Source organism: Pezoporus flaviventris, unplaced genomic scaffold, assembly GCF_033815535.1.
Source record: "Pezoporus flaviventris isolate CSIRO_AGI_PZ_B2104156 unplaced genomic scaffold, CSIRO_AGI_Pfla_v1 ptg000637l, whole genome shotgun sequence".
In the NCBI taxonomy this organism is placed as follows: Eukaryota; Metazoa; Chordata; class Aves; order Psittaciformes; family Psittacidae; genus Pezoporus; species Pezoporus flaviventris.
Genome location: NW_026893183.1, coordinates 90,266 through 106,196, shown reverse-complemented (window position 1 = coordinate 106,196; position 15,931 = coordinate 90,266). Strand labels below are relative to the sequence as shown.

Genomic DNA, 15,931 nt, shown 5'->3' with positions numbered 1-15,931 from the left:
CCCATCACGCCCCGCGCTCCCCATTCACCCCAATGGAAGCCATACCTCAGTGTATCCCATCACGCCCCGCGCTCCCCATTGATCCCAATGGAAGCCATACCTCGGTGTATCCCATCATGCACCGCGCTCCCTAGTGATTCCAATGGAAGTCGTACCTCAGTGTATCCCATCATGCACCGCGCTCAATTCATTCCAACGTGCTTAAACCTCGCTGTATCCCATCATGCACCGCGCTCTCTATTGATCCCAATGGAAGCCATACCTCGGTGTATCCCATCATGCACCACACTCCCTATTGATCCCAATGGAAGCCATACCTCGGTGTATCCCATCATGCACCACACTCCCCATTGATCCCAATGGAAGCCATACCTCGGTGTATCCCATCACGCCCCGCGCTCCCATTCACCCCAATGGAAGCCATACCTCGGTGTATCCCACAATACCCCGCGCTCCCATTAATCCCAATGAAAGCCATACCTCAGTGTATCCCATCATGCACCGCGCTCAATTCATTCCAACGTGCTTAAACCTCGCTGTATCCCATCATGCACCGCGCTCCTATGCATTCCAATACGGTTATACCTCGGTGTATCCCATAATGCACCGCGCTCAATTCATTCCAACGTGCTTAAACCTCGGTGTATCCCATCATGCACCGCGCTCCCATTCACCCCAATGGAAGCCATACCTCGGTGTATCCCACAATACCCCGCGCTCCCATTCACCCCAATGGCCCTCCCTACCTCTCTATATCCCATCCTGCCCCGCGCTCCCCCTCCCAGAAGCCTTTGCGGCCCCTCCCGGTTCTCTCGGACGCCTCCGGTCGCTCCCGTAAGAACCCGGAGGGGGGGGGGGGGGGGGGGGGGGGGAAAGGGGGGGAGGGGGGGGGTGGGGGAGGGGCCTCGGATGCTTCCCCTCCCCCCACCTCCTTCTCGTTCTTTCCAGCAGGATCTCGGGGCCCCCAACGGGAGCCATGGTGAGGGAGAAACCCCGCCCCCCAGCGCGGCCCCATAGAGACCCATAGGGACCCATAGGGAGCCATAGGGAGCCATTGAGACCCCATTGAGACCCATTGAGACCCATAGGGACACATAGGGACCCATAGAGACCCATAGGGACACATAGAGACCCATAGAGAACCCATAGAGACCCCATTGAGACCCATAGGGAGCCATTGAGACCCATAGAGACCCATAGGGACCCCATTGAGACCCATAGAGACCCATAGAGAGCCCATTGAGACCCATAGAGAGCCATAGAGACCCCATTGAGACCCATAGGGAGCCATTGAGAGCCATTGAGACCAATAGGGACACCATAGAGACCCATTGAACCCCATAGAGACCCATAAAGACCCATAGAGACCCATAGAGACCCATTGCCCCCCATTGTCCCCCCATTGCCCCCCATTGCCCCCATTGAACCCCATAGAGACCCATAGAGACCCATTGCCCCCCATTGTCCCCCCATTGCCCCCCATTGCCCCCATTGAACCCCATAGAGACCCATAGAGACCCATTGCCCCCCATTGTCCCCCCATTGACCCCCATTGCCCCCATTGAACCCCATAGGGACCCATAGAGACCCATTGACCCCCATTCCCCCCCATTGCCCCCATTGAACCCCATTGCCCCCACTGACCCCATAGAGCCCCATAGAGACCCATTGAGCCCCATTGCCCCCCCATTGAGCCCCATTGAGACCCATTGCCCCCATTGAACCCCATAGAGACCCATAGGGACCCATTGAACCCCACTGAGCCCCACTGAGACCCATTGCCCCCCATTGAGCCCCATTGAACCCCATAGACACCCATAGAGACCCATAGAGACCCATTGCCCCCCATTGAGACCCATAGAGACCCATAGAGCCCCATAGAGCCCCATAGAGCCCCCATAGAGCCCCATAGAGACCCCATAGAGACCCATAGAGACCCATAGAGACCCATAGACACCCATAGAGACCCCATACAGCCCCATAGAGAGCCCATAGAGACACATAGAGACCCCATAGAGACCCCATAGAGACCCATAGAGACCCATAGAGACCCATAGAGCCCCATAGAGACCCATGGAGACCCATAGAGACCCATAGAGACCCCATAGAGACCCCATAGAGCCCCATAGAGCCCCATAGAGACCCCATAGAGCCCCATAGAGCCCCATAGAGCCCCATAGACACCCATAGAGACCCATAGAGCCCCATAGAGACCCCATAGAACCCAATAGAGCCCCCATAGAGACCCATAGAGACCCATAGAGCCCCCATAGAGCCCCCATAGAGCCCCATAGAGACCCCATAGAGACCCCATAGAGCCCCATAGAGACCCCATAGAGACCCATAGAGACCCCATAGAGCCCCATAGAGCCCCCATAGAGACCCATAGAGCCCCATAGAGACCCCATAGAGCCCCATAGAGCCCCATAGAGCCCCATTGATCCCCATTGCCCCCCAGCACGGGCGCCTCAAGTCCCGCCCCCCGGATGTGGGGCGGCTCCGGCAGCGGGAGGAGCGGCTCCGCCAATACCGGGAGAGCATGCGGGAGCTGCGGGAAGGCGTGAGTCACGTGACCCCCAGCCCTGCCCCATAGATCCCTGTGACCCCCAACCCTGCCCCATAGATCCCTGTGAACCCCTGCCCCATAGATCCCTGTGACCCCCAGCCCTGCCCCATAGATCCCTGTGAACCCCTGCCCCATAGATCACAGTGACCCCCAGCCCTGCCCCATAGATCCCTGTGACCCCCACCCCTGCCCCATAGATCCCTATGAACCCCAGCCCCATAGATCACAGTGACCCCCAACTCTGCCCCATAGATCCCTATGAACCCCAGCCCCATAGATCACAGTGACCCCCAACCCTGCCCCATAGATCCCTATGAACCCCTGCCCCATAGATCCCTGTGACCCCCAACCCTGCCCCATAGATCCCTGTGACCCCCAGCCCTGCCCCATAGATCCCTGTGACCCCCAACCCTGCCCCATAGATCCCTGTGACCCCCAAACCTGCCCCATAGATCCCTGTGACCCCCAACCCTGCCCCATAGATCCCTGTGAACCCCTGCCCCATAGATCCCTGTGACCCCCAACCCTGCCCCATAGATCCCTGTGACCCCCAACCCTGCCCCATAGATCCCTGTGACCCCCAGCCCTGCCCCATAGATCCCTGTGACCCCCAACCCTGCCCCATAGATCCCTGTGACCCCCACCCCTGCCCCATAGATCCCTGTGAACCCCAACCCTGCCCCATAGATCCCTGTGACCCCCACCCCTGCCCCATAGATCCCTATGAACCCCAGCCCCATAGATCCCTGTGACCCCCAACCCTGCCCCATAGATCCCTGTGACCCCCAACCCTGCCCCATAGATCCCTGTGACCCCCAGCCCCATAGATCCCTATGAGCCCCAGCCCCATAGATCCCTGTGACCCCCAACCCTGCCCCATAGAGCCCTGTGAACCCCAACCCTGCCCCATAGATCCCTATGAACCCCAGCCCCATAGATCCTTGTGACCCCCAACCCTGCCCCATAGATCCCTGTGACCCCCAGCCCTGCCCCATAGATCCCTGTGACCCCCAACCCTGCCCCATAGATCCCTATGAACCCCAACCCTGCCCCATAGATCCCTGTGACCCCCAACCCAGCCCCATAGATCCCTGTGACCCCCAACCCTGCCCCATAGATCCCTGTGAACCCCAACCCTGCCCCATAGATCCCTGTGACCCCCACCCCTGCCCCATAGATCCCTATGAACCCCAGCCCCATAGATCACAGTGACCCCCAACTCTGCCCCATAGATCCCTATGAACCCCAGCCCCATAGCTCCCAATGCTCCCCAGCCCCATAGATCCCATTGACCCCTAAGCCCAGCCCCACGGCTCCCCATAGACGGGGGGCTCGGTGCTGGCCCTGACGGCCTCGGTGCTGGCGGCCAATCCGGACGTGGCCACGTGCTGGGGGTGGCGCCGGGAAGCGCTGCTATTGGAGCCCCCGGGGCAGTGGTGAGTAACGAGGCCTCCCATTGGCTGCGGAGGGCAATGGGGGGCAATGGGTTTATGGGTCCCTATGGGGCTCTGTGGGTCTCTATGGGGTCTCTATGGGTCCTTATAGGTCTGTATGGGCTCTCTATGGGTCTCAATGGGGTGTCTATGGGGTGTCTATGGGTCTCTATGGGTCCCTATGGGTCTGTATGGGGTCTCTATGGGTCTCTATGGGTCTCTATGGGGTCTCTGTGGGTCTCTATGGGGTCTCTATGGGTCTCTATGGGTCCTTATAGGTCTGTATGGGCTCTTTATGGGTCTCAGTGGGGTGTCTATGGGTCCCTATGGGTCTCTATGGGGTGTCTATGGGGTCTCTATGGGTCTCTATGAGGTCTCTATGGGTCTCTATGGGTCCCTATGGGTCTCTATGGGTCTCTATGGGGTCTCTATGGGTCCCTATGTGTCTCTATGGGTCCCTATGGGTCTGTATGGGGTCTCTATGGGTCCCTATGGGTCTCTATGGGTCTCTATGTGTCTCTATGGGTCCCTATGGGTCTGTATGGGGTCTCTATGGGTCCCTATGGGTCTCTATGGGGTCTCTATGGGTCCCTATGGGTCTCTATGGGGTGTCTATGGGTCTCTATGGGTCTCTATGGGTCTCTATGGGGTCCCTACGTGTCCCTATGTGTCTCTATGGGTCTCTATGGGGTCTCTATGTGTCTCTATGGGTCTCTATGGGGTGTCTATGGGGTCTCTATGTGTCCCTATGTGTCTCTATGTGTCTCTATGTGTCTCTATGGGTCTCTATGTGTCCCTATGTGTCTCTATGGGTCTCTATGGGGTGTCTATGGGGTCTCTATGTGTCTCTATGTGTCTCTATGTGTCTCTATGTGTCTCTATGTGTCTCTATGGGTCTCTATGTGTCTCTATGTGTCTCTATGGGTCTCTATGGGTCTCTATGGGGCAGGCTGGAGTCGGAGCTGACGTTCGTTGCGAGCTGCCTGGGGGTGAACCCCAAATCCTATGGGGCCTGGCACCACCGGGCCTGGGTCCTCCGCTGGGTCCTAGCGCCCGCCGGTCCCATTGAATCCAATGGGGAGCTCCGCTGGGTCCCTGCGCCCGCCGGTCCCATTGAATCCAATGGGGAGCTCCGCTGGGTCCCTGCGCCCGCCGGTCCCATTGAATCCAATGGGGAGCTCCGCTGGGTCCCTGCGCCCGCCGGTCCCATTGAAGGCAATGGGGAGCTCCGCTGGGTCCCTGCGCCCGCCGGTCCCATTGAATCCAATGGGGAGCTCCGCTGGGTCCCTGCGCCCGCCGGTCCCATTGAAGGCAATGGGGAGCTCCGCTGGGTCCCTGCGCCCGCCGGTCTCGATGCTGTTGCTGTAGCCGAGGGGGAGCGGCGCCTCTGCGAGCGCCTCCTGGAGGCCGATCCGAGGAACTGTGAGCTATGGGGGGGCTATGGGGTGGGAATGGGGTCCTATGGGGTGCAATGGGGTGGGAATGGGGTTCTATGGGGTGCAATGGGGTGGGAATGGGGTTCTATGGGGTGGGAATGGGGTTCTATGGGGTGCAATGGGGTGCAATGGGGTGGGAATGGGGTGGGAATGGGGTTCTATGGGGTGCTATGGGGTGGGAATGGGGTTCTATGGGGTAGGAATGGGGTTCTATGGGGTGGGAATGGGGTTCTATGGGGTGGGAATGGGGTTCTATGGGGTGGGAATGGGAGGCAATGGGGTGGGAATGGGGTTCTATGGGGTGGGAATTGGGTTCAATGGGGTGGGAATGGGGTGCAATGGGGTGGGAATGGGGTTCTATGGGGTGCAATGGGGTGGGAATGGGGTTCTATGGGGTGGGAATGGGGTGGGAATGGGGTTCTATGGGGTGGGAATGGGGTTCTATGGGGTGGGAATGGGGTCCTATGGGGTGCAATGGGGTGGGAATGGGGTTCTATGGGGTGGGAATGGGGTGGGAATGGGGTTCTATGGGGTGGGAATGGGGTTCTATGGGGTGGGAATGGGGTCCTATGGGGTGCAATGGGGTGCAATAGGGTGGGAATGGGGTTCTATGGGGTGCTATGGGGTGGGAATGGGGTCCTATGCGGTGCAATGGGGTGCAATGGGGTGGGAATGGGGTTCTATGGGGTGCTATGGGGTGGGAATGGGGTCCTATGGGGTGGGAATGGGGTCCTATGGGGTGCAATGGGGTGCAATGGGGTGGGAATGGGGTTCTATGGGGTGGGAATGGGGTGCAATGGGGTGGGAATGGGGTCCTATGGCGTGGGAATGGGGTTCTATGGGGTGGGAATGGGAGCCAATGGGGTCCTATGGGGTGCAATGGGGTGCAATGGGGTGGGTATGGGGTTCTATGGGGTGGGAATGGGGTTCTATGGGGTGAGAATGGGGTGCAATGGGGTGGGAATGGGGGTCTATGGGGTGGGAATGGAGGCAATGGGGTGGGAATGGGGTTCCATGGGGTGGGGAATGGGGTGCAATGGGGTGGGAATAGGGTTCTATGGGGTGCAATGGCCGGCTATGGGGTGGGAATGGGGTCCTATGGGGTGGGAATGGGATGGGAATGGGGTTCTATGGGGTGAGAATGGGAGGCAATGGGGTGGGAATGGGGTTCTATGGGGTGGGAATGGGGTTCTATGGGGTGGGAATGGGGTGCAATGGGGTGGGAATGGGGTTCTATGGGGTGGGAATGGGGTTCTATGGGGTGGGAATGGGGTGCAATGGGGTGGGAATGGGGTGCAATGGGGTGGGAATGGGGTGCAATGGGGTGGGAATGGGGTGGGAATGGGGTTCTATGGGGTGGGAATGGGGTGGGAATGGGGTTCTATGGGGTGGGAATGGGGTGCAATGGGGTGGGAATAGGGTTCTATGATGTGCAATGGCCGGCTATGGGGTGGGAATGGGATGGGAATGGGGTCCTATGGGGTGGGAATGGGGTTCTATGGGGTGCAATGGGGTGCAATGGGGTGGGAATGGGGTTCTATGGGGTGGGAATGGGGTTCTATGGGGTGGGAATGGGAGGCAATGGGGTGGGAATGGGGTTCTATGGGGTAGGAATGGGGTTCTATGGGGTGGGAATGGGAGGCAATGGGGTCCTATGGGGTGCAATGGGGTGCAATGGGGTGGGTATGGGGTTCTATGGGGTGGGAATGGGGTTCTATGGGGTGAGAATGGGGTGCAATGGGGTGGGAATGGGGGTCTATGGGGTGGGAATGGAGGCAATGGGGTGGGAATGGGGTTCAATGGGGTGGGAATGGGGTTCTATGGGGTGGGAATGGGGTTCTATGGGGTGTAATGGGGTGGGAATGGGGTTCTATGGGGTGCAATGGGGTGGGAATGGGGTCCAGTGGGATCCAATGGGATGCACTGGGATGGAGTGGGGTGAATTGGGCTCCATTGACCCCCATTGACCCCCATTGACCCCATTGCCCCCCATTGATCCCCATTGCCCCCCATTGACCCCCATTGACCCCCATTGCCCCCCATTGCCCCCCATTGATTCCATTGACCCCCATTGACTCCCATTGACCCCCATTGACCCCCATTGCCCCCCATTGACTCCCATTGACCCCCATTGACCCCCATTGACCCCCATTGACTCCCATTGACTCCCATTGACCCCCATTGACCCCCATTGCCCCCCATTGACTCCCATTGACCCCCATTGACCCCCATTGCCCCCCATTGACTCCCATTGACCCCCATTGACCCCCATTGCCCCCCATTGACCCCCATTGACCCCCATTGACCCCCATTGCCCCCATTGACTCCCATTGCCCCCCATTGCCCCCCATTGACCCCCATTGACCCCCATTGACCCCCATTGACTCCCATGCAGTCCACGCCTGGGAGCACCGTCGGGGGCTGCCCCACGGCGCTCTGGGCCCCGAGCTGGAGTTCAGCGAGCGCCTCCTGCGCCGCGACTTCTCCAACTTCTCGGCCTGGCACCAACGCCTGCGGCTCCTGCGCGGCGCCGGCGGCATCGACCCGGAGCGTCTGCGCCGCGGTGGGCACCCGTTGGCACCCGTTGGCACCCATTGACACCCATTGACTGCCATTGACTCCCATTGACGCCCATTGACTGCCATTGACTTCCATTGGCACCCATTGGCACCCATTGGCACCCATTGACTGCTATTGACTCCCATTGACATCCATTGACTGCCATTGGCACCCATTGAGTGCTGTTGACGCCCATTGACTGCCATTGGCACCCATTGACTGCCATTGACACCCGTTGACACCCATTGGCACCCATTGACTCCCACTGACACCCATTGAGTGCCATTGACTTCCATTGATACCCATTGACTGCCATTGGCACCCATTGACTCCCATTGAGTGCCGTTGACACCCATTGACTGCCATTGGCACCCGTTGGCACCCATTGACACCCATTGACTGCCATTGACGCCCATTGACGCCCATTGAGTGCCATTGATACCCATTGACACCCATTGACACCCATTGGCTCCCATTGACACCCATTGAGTGCCATTGACTTCCATTGATACCCATTGACTGCCATTGGCACCCATTGACTCCCATTGAGTGCCGTTGGCACCCATTGACTCCCATTGACTGCCATTGACACCCATTGACTCCCATTGACTGCCATTGACACCCATTGACTGCCGTTGGCACCCATTGGCACCCATTGACTTCCATTGGCACCCATTGACTCCCATTGAGTGCCGTTGACACCCATTTGCACCCATTGACTGCCGTTGACGCCCATTGAGTGCCATTGATTTCCATTGATATCCATTGAGTGCCATTGACTTCCATTGATACCCATTGACTGCCATTGGCACCCATTGATGCCCATTGAGTGCCGTTGACACCCATTGAGTGCCATTGACACCCATTGACTGCCATTGGCACCCATTGACTGCCATTGACACCCATTGAGTGCCATTGACACCCATTGACTTCCATTTGGCACCCATTGACTCCCATTGACACTCATTGACGCCCATTGACACCCATTGAGTGCCGTTGACGCCCGTTGACACCCATTGTTGCCCATTGCACCCATTGACTGCCATTGGCACCCGTTGACATCCATTGACTTCCATTGGTACCCATCAGCACCCATTGACTGCCGTTGACACCCATTGACTCCATTGACACCCCTTGACACCCATTGACACCCATTGACTGCCATTGGCACCCATTGAGTGCCATTGATTCCCATTGGCACCCATTGACATTTCCCCCTTTTTCCCCCTTTTTTCCCCATTTCCCCCTATTTTCCCCCCTATTTTCCCCCTATTTCCCCCCTTTTCCCCATTTCCCCCCTTTTCCCCCTTTCCCCCCATTTTTTGACCCATTTCCCCCATTTTTCCTATTTTCCCTATTTTCCCCCCTTTCCCCCACTTTTTCCCCATTTCCCCCACTATTTCCCCCCTTTTTCCCCCATTTCTCCCCTATTTCCCCAAAATTTTCCCCATTTCCCCCATTTTTCCTCATTTCCACATTTTTGCCCCATTTCCCCCATTTTTGCCCCATTTCCCCCCATTTCCCCATTTTTGCCCTATTTTTCCCCATTTCCTCCATTTTTTGACCCATTTCCCCCATTTTTCCCCCATTTTTCCCCCATTCCCCCATTTTTCCCCCATTTCCCCCCATTTTTCCCAATATTTTTCCCCATTTCCCCATTTTTGCCCCATTCCCCATTTTTTCCCCATTTCCCCCATTTTTTGACCCATTTTTTCTGATTTCCCCATTTGTTGCCCCATTTCCCCCATTTTGACCCTTTTCCCCATTTCCCCCCCATTTTTCGACCCATTTTTTCTCATTTCCCTCCCATTCTTCCCCCATTTCCGACCCATTTTTTACCCATTTTCCCCATTTTTTGCCCCATTTCCCCCATTTTTTCCCCATTTTTCCCCCATTTCCCCATTTTTCCACATTTCCCCCATTTTTTCCCCATTTTTCCCAATTTCCCCATTTTTTCCCCATTTTCCCATTTTTTCTTATTTCCCCATTTTCCCCCATTTCTCCCATTTTTTATTTCTTTGACCCGTTTTTCCCCATTTTTTTTCCCCATTTTTCCCCATTTTCCCCATTTCCCCCCATTTTTTCCCATTTTCCCCATTTTCCCCAATTTCCCCCATTTTTCCCCCATTTTTTCCCCATTTTCCCCCATTTTCCCCCATTTCCCCCAATTTCCCCATTTTCCCCATTCCCCCATTTTTTCCCCTATTTCCCACATTTCCCCCGTATTTTCCCCATTTTCCCCTAATTTTCCCATTTTTCCCCTATTTCTCCCCCCAATTTTCCCCATTTTTCTCCCCCATTTTCCCCCCCATTTTCCCCCCAATTTTCCCCATTTTTCCCCCATTTCTCCCCCCATTTCCCCCCATTTTCCCCCCATTTCCCCCCCCATCTCCCCCCCACCCATTTCCCCATTTTCCCCCATTTTCCCCCTTTTTTCCCGTTTTTCCCCATTTTCCCCCAATTTTTCCCCCATTTTTCCCCCATTTTCCCCATTTTGTACCCATTTTTCCCCCATTTTTTTTCCCTTCCTTTCCCCATTCCCATTTCCCCATTTCCCATTTCCCCATTTCCCCCATTTTTTCCCCATTTTTCCCATTTTTCCCCATTTCCCATTTCCATTTTCCCTCCATTTTTCCCCCATTTTCCCCATTTTCCCCATTTTTCCCCCATTTTTTCCCCCATTTTTCCCCCATTTTTCCCCCATTTTTCCCCCCATTTTCCCCCATTTTTCCCCATTTTCCTTTTCCCCATTTTTCCCCCATTTTTCCCCCATTTTTCCCCCATTTTCCCCCATTTCCCCATTTTTCCCCCATTTTCCCCCATTTTTCCCCCATTTTTCCCCCATTTTCCCCCATTTTCCCCCATTTTTCCCCCATTTTCCCCCATTTTCCCCCCATTTTTCCCCCATTTTTCCCCCATTTTTCCCCATTTTCCCCCATTTCCCCATTTTCCCCATTTTCCCCCATTTTCCCCCCATTTTCCCCCATTTTCCCCCCTTTTCCCCCATTTTCCCCCATTTCCCCCATTTTTCCCCATTTTTCCCCATTTTCCCCCCATTTCCCCCATTTTCCCCCATTCCAGAGCTGGAGCTGGTCCGGAACGCCGCCTTCACCGACCCCCATGACCAGAGCGCCTGGATCTACCTGCGCTGTGCCCTGTCCCAGGGTGAGCCCGCCCCCAAAACCCCATTGGTCCAGCCCAGACCCACCCCAAACCCCATTGGTCCAGCCCAGACCCACCCCAAACCCCATTGGTCCAGCCCAGACCCACCCCAAACCCCATTGGTCCAGCCCAGACCCACCCCAAACCCCATTGGTCCAGCCCAGACCCACCCCAAACCCCATTGGTCCAGCCCAGACCCACCCCAAACCCCATTGGTCCAGCCCAAACCCACCCCAAACCCCATTGGTCCACCCCAAACCGCCATTAAACCCCATTGGTCCAGCCCAAACCCACCCCAAACCCCATTGGTCCAGCCCAAACCCACCCCAAACCCCATTGGTGCAGCCCAAACCCCATTGGTCCAGCCCAAACCCACCCCAAACCCCATTGGTCCAGCCCAGACCCACCCCAAACCCCATTGGTCCAGCCCAAACCCACCCCAAACCCCATTGGTCCACCCCAAACCGCCATTAAACCCCATTGGTCCAGCCCAAACCCACCCCAAACCCCATTGGTCCAGCCCAAACCCACCCCAAACCCCATTGGTGCAGCCCAAACCCCATTGGTCCAGCCCAAACCCACCCCAAACCCCATTGGTCCAGCCCAGACCCACCCCAAACCCCATTGGTCCAGCCCAAACCCACCCCAAACCCCATTGGTCCACCCCAAACCGCCATTAAACCCCATTGGTCCAGCCCAAACCCACCCCAAACCCCATTGGTCCAGCCCAAACCCACCCCAAACCCCATTGGTGCAGCCCAAACCCCATTGGTCCAGCCCAAACCCACCCCAAACCCCATTGGTCCAGCCCAGACCCACCCCAAACCCCATTGGTCCAGCCCAAACCCACCCCAAACCCCATTGGTCCACCCCAAACCGCCATTAAACCCCATTGGTCCAGCCCAAACCCACCCCAAACCCCATTGGTCCAGCCCAAACTGCCATTAAACCCCATTGGGACCCCATTAACCCCCATTAGCACCCCATAGAACCCCATAGCCCCCCATTCCCACCCCATAGCACCCCTTTACCCCCCATTAAACCCCATTGGGACCCCATTAAACCCAATTAAGCCCCATTAGCACCCCATAGAAGCCCATTAAACCCCATAGAACCCCATTAAACCCCATTGGGACCCCATTATCACCCCATAGAACCCCCTTTTTAACCCCCCATCCCACCCCACAGCCTTGCCCCCCCCCCGCCTCCTCTCCCTATACCTCCATAGGGACGAGCCCACCTTGGCCATCACCTTCTCCAGCCCCATTGTGGTGAGTGGGGGGCCTCTGCCCCATAACCAACCCCCCCCCCCATTAAACCCCATAGGGACCCCATTAACCCCCATTAGCACCCCATAGAACCCCATTGGGACCCCATTGAACCCCATTGGGACCCCATTAAACCCCATTGGGAGCCCATTGAACCCCATTGGGACCCCATAGAACCCCCTTAGCACCCCATAGAACCCCATTGGGACCCCATTAAACCCCATTGGGACCCCATAGAACCCCCTTAGCACCCCATAGAACCCCATTGGGACCCCATCAACCCCCATTAGCACCCCATAGAACCCCATAGAACCCCATTAAACCCCATTGGGACCCCATTAACCCCCATTAGCAACCCATAGAACCCCATTGGGACCCCATTGAACCCCATTGGGACCCCATTAACCCCCATTCCCACCCCATAGAACCCCCTTTCCCCCCATTAAACCCCACTGGGACCCCATTAAACCCCATTGGGACCCCATTAAACCCCATTGGGACCCCATTAACCCCCATTAGCACCCCATAGAACCCCATTAAACCCCATTGGGACCCCATAGAACCCCCTTAGCACCCCATAGAACCCCATTGAGACCCCATTAAACCCCATTGGGACCCCATTAAACCCCTTTGGGACCCCATAGAACCCCCTTAGCACCCTATAGAACCCCATTGGGACCCCATTAAACCCCATTGGGACCCCATTAAACCCCATTGGGACCCCATAGCCCCCCTCAGCACCCCAGTAACCCCCATTAGCACCCCATAGAACCCCATTAGCACCCCATTAAACCCCATTGGGATTTCATAGAACCCCATTAGCACCCCATTAAACCCCATTAAACCCCATTGGGACCCCATAGAACCCCATTACCACCCCATAGAACCCTCTCAGCGCCCCATTAACCCCCATTAGCACCCCATAGAACCCCATAGAACCCCATTGGGACCCCATTAAACCCCATTGGGACCCCATAGAACCCCCTTAGCACCCCATAGAACCCCATTGGGACCCCATTAAACCCCATTCCCACCCCATAGAACCCCATTGGGACCCCATTAAACCCCATTGGGACCCCATTAAACCCCATTCCCACCCCATAGAACCCCATTGGGACCCCATTAAACCCCATTGGGACCCCATTAAACCCCATTCCCACCCCATAGAACCCCATTGGGACCCCATTAAACCCCATTGGGACCCCATTAAACCCCATTGGAACCCCATAGAACCCCCTTAGCACCCCATAGAACCCCATAGAACCCCATTAAACCCCATTGGGACCCCATTAAACCCCTTTGGGACCCCATAGAACCCCCTTAGCACCCCATAGAACCCCATTGGGACCCCATTAAACCCCATTGGGACCCCATAGAACCCCCTTAACACCCCATAGAACCCCATTGGGACCCCATAGAACCCCATTGGGACCCCATTAAACCCCATTGGGACCCCATTAAACGCCATTCCCACCCCATAAAACCCCATTGGGACCCCATTAAACCCCCTTGGGACCCCATTAAACCCCATTCCCACCCCATAGAACCCCATTGGGACCCCATTAAACCCCATTGGGACCCCATAGAACCCCATAGAACCCCATTGGGACCCCATTAAACCCCATTGGGACCCCATCAACCCCCATTAGCACCCCATAGAACCCCATAGAACCCTGTTGGGACCCCATTAAACCCCATTGGGACCCCATTAAACCCCATTCCCACCCCATAGAACCCCATTGGGACCCCATTAAACCCCATTGGGACCCCATTAAACCCCATTCCCACCCCATAGAACCCCCTTTCCCCCCATTAAACCCCACTGGGACCCCATTAAACCCCATTGGGACCCCATTAAACCCCATTGGGACCCCATTAACCCCCATTAGCACCCCATAGAACCCCATTAAACCCCATTGGGACCCCATAGAACCCCCTTAGCACCCCATAGAACCCCATTGAGACCCCATTAAACCCCATTGGGACCCCATTAAACCCCTTTGGGACCCCATAGAACCCCCTTAGCACCCTATAGAACCCCATTGGGACCCCATTAAACCCCATTGGGACCCCATTAAACCCCATTGGGACCCCATAGCCCCCCTCAGCACCCCAGTAACCCCCATTAGCACCCCATAGAACCCCATTAGCACCCCATTAAACCCCATTGGGATTTCATAGAACCCCATTAGCACCCCATTAAACCCCATTAAACCCCATTGGGACCCCATAGAACCCCATTACCACCCCATAGAACCCTCTCAGCGCCCCATTAACCCCCATTAGCACCCCATAGAACCCCATAGAACCCCATTGGGACCCCATTAAACCCCATTGGGACCCCATAGAACCCCCTTAGCACCCCATAGAACCCCATAGAACCCCATTAAACCCCATTGGGACCCCATTAAACCCCATTCCCACCCCATAGAACCCCATTGGGACCCCATTAAACCCCATTGGGACCCCATTGAACCCCATTGGGACCCCATTAACCGCCATTGGGACCCCATTAAACCCCATTGGGACCCCATTAACCCCCATTAGCACCCTATAGAACCCCATAGAACCCCATTGGGACCCCATTAAACCCCATTGGGACCCCATTAAACCCCATTGGGACCCCCTTAAACCCCATTCCCACCCCATAGAACCCCATTGGGACCCCATAAAACCCCATTCCCACCCCATAGAACCCCCTTAACACCCCATAGAACCCCATTGGGACCCCATAGAACCCCATTGGGACCCCATTAAACCCCATTGGGACCCCATAGGACCCCCTTAACACCCCATAGAACCCCATTGGGACCCCATTAAACCCCCTTGGGACCCCATTAACCCCCATTAGCACCCCATAGAACCCCATTGGGACCCCATTAACCCCCCTTAACACCCCATAGAACCCCATTGTGGTGAGTGGGGGGGTCCCCCTGCCCCATAACCCACCCCTATAGCCCCCATAGAGAGGTTAGGGGGTGTGCCCCACACATCCCTGCCCCATAGGCAGGTCCGGAGCTGGAAGTGAGCTTGGATGGAGCCCCCCCGATGGAAGGGAGCTGGCGTTCGGCTGAGGGGGGGGCGAGGAGCAGTAGGACCTGGGTATTATGGGATGGGAAAGGGGGGGGAATGGGGGTTTAATGGGGTTTAATGGGGTTTAATGGGGTTTAATGGGGTTAGAATGGGGTTTAATGGGGGGTAATGGGGTTTAATGGGGGGTAATGGGGTTTAATGGGGTTAGAATGGGGGGTAATGGGGTTTAATGGGGTTAGAATGGGGTTTAATGGGGGGTAATGGGGTTTAATGGGGTTAGAATGGGGTTTAATGGGGGGTAATGGGGTTTAATGGGGGTTTAATGGGGTTTAATGGGGTTAGAATGGGGGGTAATGGGGTTTAATGGGGTTATAATGGGGTTTAATGGGGTTATAATGGGGTTTAATGGGGTTAGAATGGGGTTTAATGGGGGGTAATGGGGTTTAATGGGGTTAGAATGGGGTTTAATGGGGG

The 15,931-nt window shown here is 56.3% G+C and overlaps 1 long non-coding RNA gene across 1 annotated transcript; it reads left to right on the top strand.

Moving 5' to 3' along the window:
• The first annotated feature begins 7,895 nt into the window (after positions 1-7,895).
• On the top strand, positions 7,896-15,489 carry LOC133264129 (uncharacterized). The gene is made up of 4 exons (XR_009741606.1): positions 7,896-7,998; positions 11,076-11,159; positions 12,345-12,427; positions 15,431-15,489. It is a non-coding gene; the product is annotated as an uncharacterized LOC133264129 (long non-coding RNA).
• Positions 15,490-15,931: the final 442 nt, after the last annotated feature.